We start from the raw sequence: 13,512 nt of genomic DNA, 5'->3' as shown, positions 1-13,512 counted from the left end.
TTGAATTGTAAAAGGATTTAAGTTTCAACTTTGTCAAACTTTAACACTAAATTAAAAATTTAGACTTTGTAAATTTAAAATCCTTCTGACATTTCCGTATTTAAATAAATTGATTAAATTATTTATCTATTGAAAGAAAAATGGAGTAACTTTCGTACGATCTGAATAATAAATAAATGTTTACTATATTTAATATCATAATTAGTTTTCACTCTATACAATCTTTATCATTATCTCTTCAAAGAATTAATTGATTCAATGACATTTACCTTCTGCTATCAAAGTCCGACTTGATTTTCTTATTTTATTCTTTTTTTTTTAAATTTCAATTCTATAATGTAATTCACTTTGAAGTTCCCATGGGAATTCGTAAATCGAGTTTACGAACGCGCAGTACACTACAAATGTATAAAAAAGTTATCCAGAAAGCTCTCAATAAAAAAATGTATTCCTATAATGGAAATGTTCTGTACTTTTTCTACGTTTTGCTTTTAGTGAATGTTGTTATTTATTATTATTAGTTTGCATAACACACTAATGTGTCAATAGGAGAATTGTTTTTCCCTGTTTTTGAATTAAATGGCTGAAGCTTTATAAAGATACAATGCTAAATAAAGAATATAAAGCTTGAGTGCAGAATAAAGACTCTGGCCTAAAGGCAGGAAATGAAGCATTTACTTTTTTCAATGTGCACAGAAATTAAATACCCACAGAATAGAACTAACGTTAATGAAAAATAACTTACGTTCTGAAAAGATATATTTAAAAATTTGGTTACAAAAATAATCAAATCATAATAAAACAAAGTAATCAAAAGAAAACAGATAATAAAAAAAAACAACCAAGTATTGTGAATATTAATTTTGAGATGTGTGGGAAAATTTTCTGATAGATGAAAAAGGTACTATTTGAAGAGAAGGATAAATGAAGCGTTGTGAATTTTCTCGCAGGATATTTTTATTCTTCAGAGAGAGCAGTACATAATCTCCTTTAGTCAACAGGAATCTCAGGATCATATGTGAGAGGGAAAAAGTGATTATAACACTTAGTGCCCTTTCCAAGTTTTAGTTGGTGGTCGGGGGAAGGTTCACAGATATGGAAATGAAACATAGCCAATACTCGACCTAAATGAAAATGACGGATTAAACTTTGCCTTGGTTTATAGAAACTCGCCTCGTTTGAATTAGTGCACGCTGAAAGGAACAGCCGATTGGTTTATGCTCCAAAGATTTTACCGGACGCCACACTGTCTGATATAACGTAGCATATTCTACTGGGCCATGAGAAAGGCTAGGTCAGACCTTTACAAGGTCTCACTACTGGCAGAATTTCATGGTTTTCGAAGAGATGAAACTGCACCGCGGGATTTTGTTTTATTTTCAAATATTAGTTGGAAGCGTTACTTCCAAACTACACAATGTTTTTGGCCGAAAACTTTGGACTTACAAATAATATTTTATAGCATCTCCGAATTCAGTTTTTTAAAAGTTTGATTTTTGTGGGAAAAAAAACAGGGGAAACTGTAAGTATCACATGCCCTTAAGGTTACACTAGCTTTCAGCATACATATATTCTTGATTGAAGAGCGAGCATAACTAAATTTCAGGTCATGCCTCCCTGAATTCCAAATAGTCCCGAACTGAATTTCAGGAATCTATATTCCCTTAATTTAATGTTCAGATGTAATTCCTAATTTCAGATTGCCTATGCTTCTTTTTGTGACACCTTAAAATAAGCCGAATTTTCGTCTTAATTAAGTACTTTTTGCTGTGTACGTTAATTATTTTTGGTTTAAATTTCATATTTTTTGTATAAAAATTGGACTATTTAGTTGAAGTGTGAACAATGTTGTCAAATATCCGGTTTTATGTTGTTGGTAATAAATTATTTAACCTGAAAATCAAACTATTCTACTTTTGAATGAAAATTAATTTTTTTTAGTTGAAAAATCAACTATTAAAATTTTCATTGAGACTTCATCTTTTTTGGTTCAAAATTTAATTATTTTACTGAAAATTTACTTCTTGGTTTAAAATTTAACTAATATCTAGAGAATATGCCTTCTTGATTTGAAAATTCAACAATTTGGTAAAAATATTTCGCCTCTTGAGTGAAAAATATTTTCCGGTTGAAAATTAAAGAATTGAAATTTCATCTCCTTTCGAAGAAATTTGATATTTTGTTGTTTAAATGTATCTATTTAGTTAACAATTCATCTATTTTATTTAAGAATTCAAATATTTTATCGAACATTCAACTTTATTTGTTAAATTGTCATATTTTTTATTTTAAATCACTTTGTTGTTGAAATATCAACAATTACTTTTTTCGTTGAGAATTCACTTCTCTCCACCCATTAAAATTTTTTAAATTTAAAATTATAATTTTTTTTAGTTTAAATATCAACTATTATATTTTAGGTTATAAATTAATCTTTTTTATTCAAAATTCAACTACTTGGTAAAAAATGAACTTTTTTGTTGGAAATTAACGTTTTTTTGTTGAAGAGTCCTCGTTTCAGTTGAAAATTTAACAGTCTTGTTGAAAATTCAACAACAAATGAATATAAAATTAAACTATTTGGTTCAAAATTCAACTATTTCGTGAAAATTGTATACCTTTTGCTTGAAAATTCGACTATTTAGTTGTGAATACAATTGCTTGTTAAATAATTAATTTTTTCTCTGAATTAATTATTTTGTTAAAAATTCATCTTCTTGTATGAAAATTCATCTTTTGGGTTGAAAATTTAATTATTTTGGTAGAAAATGTAACTTTTTCCTAACACATGCGAAATTATAGATTGAAAGCTTAACTCTGTTGTAGAGTTGTACTTGGTTGAGGATTGAACTACTTTGTAAGAAATTCTTCTTTTTCGCTAAATTCAACTGGACGAAAAGTAATTTTTCGAAGTGAAAATTGAGCTATTTTATTTTTGGTTTAAAGTTTATCCTTTTTTAATTTTAAATTAAACTATTTAGTTGAACAGTCATGTTTTTTGTTGGAAATTCTTCTATTGATAAAAAATTAACCTTCTTGGTTGAAAACTCAGCTATTTGGGTAAAAATGCTACTAAATATTTTTGTATATTAACTTATTTTCTTTAGAATTGAACGATTTTGTTTATGTTATTTTTTGTCGCAAAAATTTTATGTTAAAAATTAATTGTTTTACAATGAAAACTTATCTTATATGGTAGAAAAGTCATATTTTATGCTTGAAAATGTATCTTTCTTGGTAAAAAATAAACTGATGAAAGAAAATTCAACTGTATTCTAAAACATTTGTATTTTTGGCTTGAAGATTCGATTCTCTGGTTCAAAATGAAACTGTAGTTGAAAATTTAACTATTTTTCCTTTTGGATTATAAAGTTATCTTTTATGGTAGAAGAGTCATCTTTCTTGCTTGAAAATTTATCTTTGTTAGTTGAAAATGAACGTTTTTTTTTTTAAATTCATCTCTTTTGGCAGAAAATTATTTCTTTTTTTTGTGTGGATTTAACTCTTTTATTGAGAAGGGAATATATTTCAATTGGAAATCTTGGGCGTTGCATAATGATTTAAATATGGCACCTATACAATTATTTTATTTAAATGATACAATTATTTTATTTATATGAATTGACTCCATTATTTTTATGAAAAATCACCCTATTCCGAAAATTTCTCCACTTGATAGTGATTATAGATTCGTCCGTATAATATTCCACATTTGTGAAATTTTCTCGATAGAGCTTTTTTTTGCTCATTTGTTCGCGTGTTATAAGCGAACGTACATTTTAGTTTGCAAACTTTATAGCTCACTTTCGGCGATAGCATAAATGCGACTGACTGATTTTAAATTATAAATTTTATGCCATATAAGCTTGCGTAATTATAAATATATTCTTAATATGATCTTAATGATTTAAGTATTTGAGATTAGGTAGATATTTTGGAGAAATTTTCCACTTTCCGTTGTTTTATTTTATATTAAATATATTAAATTTCAGTTCAGTTGAGAATTTTACACTTTTGTACAATTTTAGACATTTCTATACTAATTTCACGCCGCTGCGCGTGAGTCCACTTTTTACATACGTTTAGCGTACTAAAATTCCACAACCTTTTTTTACAGTGTAGGCTTTTGTCAAATTAAATCAAAAACAAAATTTGAGCTTAAAGATCGAGGAGTTTATTTTCGTTTTTATTACGTCAACCTGAGGGATTCAAGCTTTGTGTGAAAAAAGGGAGTGGTGGAAAAAGTGTTTAAAATAGCGTGACGCAGTTTTTGACAGGCCCTTATGCTGTCACTTGACAAGGTTAAGTGGCTTATGTCGCACATTATTTTTTTCAAAATGGGGTACGACCTTTTTTATCATGTGGCGTGCGACCTTATGATTTTGAAAGGAGTGTAAGTTCGGTGGGACCGTAAAACTGACTTCGCATACCGAGAGAAAGTTTAAATAAAAAAGTTAAACTTCCTTAATAATAATTATCAATATATCTTTTAAATTTATACTAAAAACAAAAGTAGGTAGAAATATACCCTCATTTTGATATTAATTAATTCAATGATCAAAAGACTTGACCAGAATGTAAAGCTAATTAACTATAGGAATTAATTCTTTTTTCAACAAAATGAAACATAAAAATATAAAAATTATGTTAATAAGTTAATATTAATAATTAAAATGTGAAATAATTCACTATTATATTGGCATATTCCCCCTTAAATTGTTAAAAACGACTAATAATGAAGAGCATTAAATATAATTTATTATTATCGAAACATCAGCCTATCATTTCTCATCAAGAACGTCAACCTGACATTTATATTATTATAGAAACGTTAACCTGACATAAACTGTCAATTTGTATCTCGTGATAGAAAACCAAAAAAAAAACATCACTGCGAACAATCTTCATTAAATTATCAAGCACACTTTACTATCAAGATTATTATTAATAATTAACACACCACTAACATAGCCATAATTATAACCTATAGGCTAAAAACAAAATATAAAAAAAGGCAAACATAAACTAAAATTTTAAATAATTCTAAAAAATTTTATTTATATTTACGATCATGGAGCTATTTAAAAAAGATATAAATCAATAAAAATATCGCGAATTTGCACGAAATTGCTGAAACGAATTTAAACTTAATTTCAAAGAAGTGAACATGTAATGTAGTTCATGGTTATGTAGAATCTATAACGTAGGCCTTTAAACACGAAGTGAAAATTCGTGGGCGTTTTACTTCTAAAACGTCATTTAAATTGTACTATAAACAAGTTACAGAAATGAGATGAAAGTCACTTTCATAAATTTGAAATGGAAATTTAAATTAAAAAACCTAAACGGATACCAAAATAAATTAAAGGAGATTTAAAATTCCATATTTTGTTCAAAATGGTTCATTACTTTCATAATATTATTAGTGTCAAAATCAGAAGATTTAATTAACTAAGATTACTTTTAAAATATTATTTAAAAATATTTTATTTTTAATGCATTATTTTTAACTTGAAATAAAAATAATTCAACTCCTAATTTAGAAACTGTTCAGTTTTATAACAAACTTCTTTCTACAATTTTTACGTTTTTAACTTAAGCTTACTTAAAATTATACAAGTTTGAAAATGGTTCAATTTAATAGTCTTAAAAACTTCCATATTTAAAATTTAAATTATTAAGAATTTAAATGACAAATTCGGATTTAAAATTTTTTAAGCTTGAATTTAAAAAGTGTTCCAGTTTGAGTGCCCTGATTTTCAGTTCAGTTTTTATTACTTCAATTACAAAAATTTGCAGTTTAAATGGATCAAATTTTTTACTTTCAATGGCCGTAAAACATTTTTGCAAACCAGGAAAAACCGGGAAATGGCCCGAAATCTTTTTCGTTGATTAAATATTGTTCCATACCTGTAGAAATCTTTTTTGCTGTTATTTTTTAGGCGAAGCACTTGGTTAAACAACTAATAATTGCTACTTGTGGGTTTGCGAAAACTGGAAAAGCTGTTGCGTTTTGCTAGAAGTTTTTCCAAATGTATTTGTTTGATCTACTTTGTATCGGTTATTATCACTTTTTATCATTTATTATTAATTCTTTTTATAATTCCTCATTGTATGCATTTATAAATAAGGAAAAAACAAAAATTCTCTCTTAATGGAACATCTGATCATACGTTAACATAATTTCGATTGAATTAAAAACTTGTTATTTTATTCAATGATGATTTAGTAAGTTAAATAGTATTTTTTATTGCAAAAAATAGAATGATTCCATAGAAATATTTAACTCCAGTATATTTATCAAAATTTGACGTCAAATTATAATGTATTAAAGGGTGATTTATAGAAATGCAGTTTGTCGATGTGTTTTCTTAATATTCTTATCATTTACAATACATTTTTTTATTTAGGTTTAATTTTTTATGAAAAAAGCTTCTCCGGGAGCAAATATTATGTAGTATATATATAGCGTGAAGTATTATATATAAACTATATATAAATTTTCCGCCTGGGTCAATTTAAATAGATTATTTTATTTCGCCTTTAAATTTCATTAGAAGATTATTATATTTTGTTTTCGTATTATTTCATATTAAGAGAATATAAAAAATCTGCCCGCGACGGTTGAATCTCGCGCTTCGCGCTCGGACATTTATTCTTTGCATTTGGAATGCTTGAAAAAAACTTTATCAAAAAGATCTCTTTTAGACGGCAGTATTTATATGCGTCTTCATATTCTGAATTGTCTACTTAATTAAGTATAGTTAAAGATTAAGTTTCTCAAAGCTCTGTAGGCTTTAAGGTACACATTCTCATCGTGACACTCGCGCTGCGCGCTCGATTTCCGACAGACATTTGTAAACAGGTATTGTTGGATTTTTCTCTCGTAACTTTCGTCGTTTTTCCACACATTTTTTTTATTTTACTTTTTTCAACGTTATTTTTCACGAATAAAACAAAAAGTACGCGCTCTATCAAGAAGTGATTCTTAACGAAATTGTAGATCTTTTTTGGGATAACCATTTTTGTTAATTCATCTTTTTTTGTATCCTACCTAGTTTGTCCACAAAATGGAATTTTTTATTTTCCATTATTTTTTGTGCAATCAAAATTTGAATTTTCGATCTTTTAAGAAAATCCAAAAATTGGTTATGATAATCTTGTAGGGATTTCAAAAAGAAATGTTTTTCTTCTCTTGACTTTTTTTCATATCGTGCGTTTTTCGGCTTCAAATTTTGATTTTCAGTTGATTAAAAAAATGTTGAAAACGCTATAACTCTGAGAATTTTCTTTTTATCGAAAAAAGTTATAAGGATAAATTGTTTGTTCTTTTCAATACTATAAATATTTGTACATAGAATTTTCAAATACAGAAAAAAGTGGTCTTGAAAATTTTCAAAATGCGCTCAATTTTTGAATTTTTATCAAAAATGGTTGGTTAACGAATTCGTCCTTTCTTTTAGGACCTAGAAATAGTGTGCCAAAGATGGATTTGATTCGTTCACTTTTTCGAGAGTTATCGTGTTTACGGACGGACAGACAGAAGCTATCGTGAAAATCTGATTTTCGGATTCAGGGGGTCTCGAAACGTGGAGATCCGTTGAAAAAGTGTGGTGTCAAATTTCCGACAATTCAAATACTTTCTCAATCATAAATGATGAGAATGTAAAAATATATATGTTTATTATATTAAAGTTATTAAAAAAATTTAATGTGTGTCAACGGAATCACGACAAAATCTTTAAAAACATATTGTTTTAAAGATTTATTAATCATGAAAACCCAAAATTCATATAACCTGAAAACGATTGGCGAGCGAATGTATGGGGATAGAATTTGCACGCAGCCTTACCCTTCCGTTCTTAAAATATAAATCCAGTAACAGCGTTCTTACTTTTAAAAGTTTGATTGAATTCATTTATGAAAAAGATTTAATTCTACTTTCTATGGAATTATAGTGGTAAAATTAGTGAAATCTACACAAGTGGGTTTTTGAAGATGAATTACTCAATTCTAATTCGAAATTAAAATACTTTGGTTAAGTTTATCGATGATCTGAGAGTATTCAAAAGTAAATGATTCTATTTTACCTACTGTTGATTTTGTTCAAATTAAATCCAGGCGGGGAAATTATCCATAGTTTGTACACAGTGGAAAAAATTACATTAATTCTAAGGTTCTATAACTTCTGGATCAACTAAACTTAAATCAATATTACCAAATTAAAGCCCAAATCGGATTTCGTTTCCTTTTCGTATTTCTACATTATTTTTGTCAAATTAAACGGGAAAAGTCAATTAAATTTTTAAAGTTATATAAAAAAATATTCAAAAATATTTTTGTAAAGTTATAGGTCTTCAAAAAAATATTTTCACTTATAAGCATATTTTGAGAAAAATTAATAGTTTTTGCAAAATAAAAAACCCAGCTTTTTATACTTCGACTTTTTTCCACCTGAGCACATCCAAGCACACTTTACAAACTCACATATTCCATTTATTATCATTATATAAAACTCGATAAAAAATATGATAACTGGTGCAAAACAAGGTAAACATAATCCAAGCACTGACACTCCTTTCTTCATAAAATTTCCATTGTCTAAGCTTCAATTTGGTTGCACCTGATTTTACAGGAATCTCTTTTTAAAATAGGTACGACCGTTTTACTCTACTATGTCACTATTTCACTCAGTACAAATTCTTTAGTAAATTTTATTGCGCACAAAAATTCTTCAGATTTTTATTTCGCGGCATCTAAATTAATTTTTGCATGCATTCTTGCAAAAGCTTGGCGAAGGTTCCTCGACAAGTGCGCGGCTCGTGTGGCGATCGATCAGCCGAATTACCGGCGGTGCTTGATTTCGTCCAAGTTTTACCCTCGTCGTACTGATCCAAGAAAATCATGATTGCACTTGGAAGGCTAGGAATTCCATTTGGAATAGTAATCCTGCTTTTTATTTGAAAAAAAAACAGGGTTGATTAATAAATACTTTTTATTGTAAGTTGAGGGGCTCGTCCTAGTGGGGTTCAAAATCGATGTGACTGCCTGGCCCTTGTCTGGCTGCAGCTAACGGGGGTTGCTACCTTGCGGGAAAGTCACCTTTTGTTTTTCCCTTCGCGACCAGGTCTGCGTTCGTAAATGGACGTGAACAATGAATCCGACACTTAGAACACTTTCGGGTCACGGCACTTGCTCGACACGACATTCGACTCCCGTCATTCCTCCCAGACTTCCTGGTCTGACAGAGAAGACAGATATGGGCGCGAATTTTATAGAATCAACTGTAATATGGAGTTCACGTGACAAGGGGGTTCAAAACGTAACGAATCGAGTAATTAGAGAACTACTGGTTGTGAGAAATAGCCGTGAGAGGAATGAGAAACCTGGATTTCACGAGATCCGTATACGTCGACCAGCGACGCCAGACTGTGGCCTGATCCGCAAAGGGCGACCGTCCGCCACGCGTCTGCGTCGTCGACGACGGTGACGGTGACGGTGACGGCGGCCGCAACCGCGTCGGGGATGACGACCTACGCAAAGGGCGGCACGCGCCTCAATTTTTTCATATACATCTAGCCATCTAGCCTTTCCTTCTGCCTCTCTTTTATTTCTGGCCCGAAGGGTAGTTTTGAAAAAATACATGAATATTCATGCAGATTATAGGAGAAAGGCACCTATTAAAGACAAGAACTCAAGTTGGAATACACAGATTCTACAATATGTTATTATGCATAAAATATTATTCTAAGCAAATTATTTTGCAGAATATTTTTGACAAAAAAAATTCTTAAGATAATATTTAGTAGTGAAAAATATGGAGATGTTCATTAGGGTAAACCTGACTTTACTTTATTTGGAAATCGTTTGCTCCCACTTGCAATTCTTATGTGAATGCCCAAAATAGAATGTCCTCCAAACTTTATCCAAATCGTTTTATATTTATCCATCGCCCCAAGCACTTGAAGTTTCCCATAACATTAACAAAGGGGGAAATGGTGCAAAAAGGTTTAATTTACGTCATTTTAGGACTTGAATTTTCAAGAATTACAAAATAGGGAAGAAAACAATTAGGGTCGAAAATATACTTTTCTTAGATCTGCCAGTTTAAATATTTTGAAAATTTAAGGCTTCTTAAAATTAGGATCAAATAGAAACTAACGTCATGTAAATCCTTCAGTATAAAGCGTTACAAACAAATATCAAAAAAATTGATACGACAATTTTTGGTGATGAAGGTCCATTTTCCACCTTACGAATAATAATGAAGCAAAATACGTGGGTACAAATGCCAATCAAAGTTCATTTCACCGACTTTAAAATTCAATTTTCTTTCTGTAAAGCTAAAATGTTGTAAAATTACGAAACTGTCAGTTACATTATTTTAACCCTACTGAAAATTAATTGAATTATCCTCAGGAGCGATTCACATTTCGCCCCTGTGGTTTACATTAATGTACTTCTGACTCGTATTGTTTACAAGATATAAGTGAAAATATTTAGCTATAATAAATTGTCTTATGATTAAAAATTAAACTTGAGAGTATCTCAAATCCAGTAAAATACAACTTTGTCGAATGCATATTGAAGGAGAAAAGATAATTATTCAGAAAATGAAATATTCACGGTTTTGTATAGGTGTGTGTTGAAAAGCATATAACACAAAATCGGAATTCCAGTAACTTCATTTATTATCCCGTGTAGAAATTGCCATAATTTTCCCTTATAATATTGGGGCTTTTTTAGGCCTCAACAGCTTACCTTTATTAGGGTTGCCCCTATTGTGGCCCTGGACAGGATCGTTTTAGATCTTAAATAATTTCCATGATCAAAAAAATTGTTTTTAATACGAAAAAAAAAAAATAATTGAAAAATCTGAAATGTCAACATTACACCAGGAAAATTAAAGGTATGAAATGCTCTATTTATGCCGGACCTGAACTCATTCGCTCTAACTGTGCACGCTCTGCGTTTGCACCACGTAAGACAAACTTTGGACCATTTTTTGAAAATTTTGGACTATTTTTGGAAATCGATGAAAACTTTAGTAAATTATTGTTCCCGTGTTAAATTGATAGCAGGAAGCACTTAGACTAAAATAAACCTTTTAGCAGATTAGCAAAAAAAGAACGTTGTGAATGACGTTTATAGTATAGGTCATTGTGTCACACGCGTGCCATATGTGAAAAAAGATGTTTATATTAATTCAACTTCAATCATATGTATTGTATATTATTTGTGCGAATTATCTAAAAGGAACTTATTCAATTATTTTGATAAAGAGAAGAGAGAACCAATTTTTAAAGTATGTGAATACGCTTGAAAATTTGTTCACGAAAATCCTTTTTTTATATATTTTTATTATATTAAAACAGTATTCGAAATTTCTTCCAATAGATAAATTGTATTTTTTTCATCACTATCAACTTTGCAGATACTTGGAACTATCAATTTCATAGAATAGTGCATATAAATTCAAAAATCTGGACCTAACCTATAAATAAATACGTCACTTTACAATAATATCGGACATATTTTGTCAATGAAAAGAACGAGAACGGCATTTACTTGCACAAAAGACCCTATTGTGGCCCTAACGAGGGCCCCTAACATTAATTGGGAAATAATACGGATTCTGGTTACGTGCCTGAACAAACTTCCTTTGGCGGCCCCTAACAATTTTGCGTAAACAAACTAGTACGGCCCCTAACAATTTGCCCCATGCGGACTCTGATAAAAATAGGGAAACCCCATCGGGCCCTTAAAAATGCCCCATTAAGATTTCTGCACGGGATTATTTAAGGAAAAAATTAGTGAGATTGATAATCCAAAACTATTCGAGAATACAAAAGCTTTATATCTTTTGGTATAAAACTAGAACCCGACCTGGACTGACCTAGCTTTGGATTTAGGTTTTTCTGCGTATTTAGAGACTTGAAACTTTAATCAGAGAAATTTTGATTAGAATCACTGACTCCTTTTCACATTCTTACCATTAATGATTGAGAAAATATTAGAATCGTCCGAAATTTGACACCACAGTTTTTCAACGGATCTCCGCGTTTCGAGACCCCCTGAATCCGAAAATCAAGTATTTACGATGGAGTCTGTCTGTCTGTCCATCCGTCCGTACGTAAACATGATAACTCTCGAAAAAATGAACACATCGAATCCATCTTGGGCACACTTTTTTTAGGTCCTAAAAGAAAGAAAGAGTTCGTTAACCAGTCATTTTGATAGAAATTCAAAAAGGGGGCGCATTATGGAAATTTTTTAGACCACTTTGTTTATATTAAAAAATTGTATGTGTGGTTATTCAGAGTAATCATAAAGCCGAACAATGGATCTTAATGACTTTTTCCGATGAAAAAAAAATTCTCGGAGTTATAGCCATGCTCGATATGAAAAAAAGTCAAGATGGAAAAACATTGTTTTTTAAAAGCCCTACAATATTAGTATAACAACATTTAGCTTTTCTTAAAAAATCGAAAATCAAATTTTTGATTGCATAAACAATAATGAAAAATCAAAAATTCCATTTTGTGGTCAAACTAACAGTATAAGAAAGAAGATGAATTAACCAAAATTGTGATCCCAAAAAAGATCTACAAATTCGTTAAAAATCACTTCTTGATAAGACTCGTACTTTTTGTTTTATTCGTGAAAGACAACACTGAAAATACCAAATCTGTGCAAAAACGACCAACTTACGAAAAAAAAAGACTGAACAAAATATGTTTACAAACGTATGTCAAAAATCGAGCGCGCAGCATCAGTGACACGAAGAGACTGTATACCTCAAATCCTGCAGAGCTTTGAAAAAAAAGCGATCTTGTTGATAAAGTTTGAGTTAAGCATTCCAAATGCAAAGAATAAATATCCGAGCGTGAAGCGCGAGGTGTAATTACGTCTGAGAGCGATGTGCGAGTTAATCCATTTTCGAACGCGAAGCGCGAGATTCAAGTCTACAGCGGAGAGAGAGGTGGGTCAGAGAAAATCGACAGTTTCTCTCTTATCCATCTCGACTCTTCCAAGACCCTCCAGTTACAGTCGAACATCCACCCCAACCAAAGGAGGTCGAAGTATTTTGGAGAGAAGTCTACGGAGTTCAGCATAGACTGGACGAAGACTCAGAAAATATAAAGAGCTTCAAGGAGTTATGTATTGCCCTCATAACACCTGATAATGAATGCCCACCCATCACTACCGAGGAGGTGAAAAAATTATTAAGAGGGATGAAGAACTATTCCGCACCGGGACTAGATTGTATCAAAACCTTCTGGTGGAAGAAGTTTCCTTCAACCCATCAGCATTTGGCCCGTATTTTCACCTCATATCTGAAGTCAGAAGAGCAGATTCCAGAGTGGTTGGTGGAAGGGCGCACAATACTTCTGCCGAAAATAGGCACCCTAGCTGACCCGAAGAATTACAGGCCAATAACTTGTCTGAACACGCTTTATAAGATATTCACAGCTATCCTAAATGATAGGATTGTTCGGGCAATTGAACCTG

At 30.7% G+C, this 13,512-nt stretch overlaps 1 protein-coding gene across 1 annotated transcript in view; it reads right to left on the bottom strand.

Annotated features, from left to right (window-relative positions):
- The window catches only part of LOC117179416 (ATP-binding cassette sub-family A member 5-like), a 134,296-nt gene that overhangs the window by 73,257 nt on the left and 47,527 nt on the right, over positions 1 to 13,512 (bottom strand). The window lies entirely within an intron of this gene.

Source organism: Belonocnema kinseyi, chromosome 9 (genome assembly GCF_010883055.1).
Source record: "Belonocnema kinseyi isolate 2016_QV_RU_SX_M_011 chromosome 9, B_treatae_v1, whole genome shotgun sequence".
In the NCBI taxonomy this organism is placed as follows: domain Eukaryota; kingdom Metazoa; phylum Arthropoda; class Insecta; order Hymenoptera; family Cynipidae; genus Belonocnema; species Belonocnema kinseyi.
The sequence above is the reverse complement of the archived record's forward strand: the minus strand, read 5'-3'. Positions and strand labels throughout refer to the sequence as shown.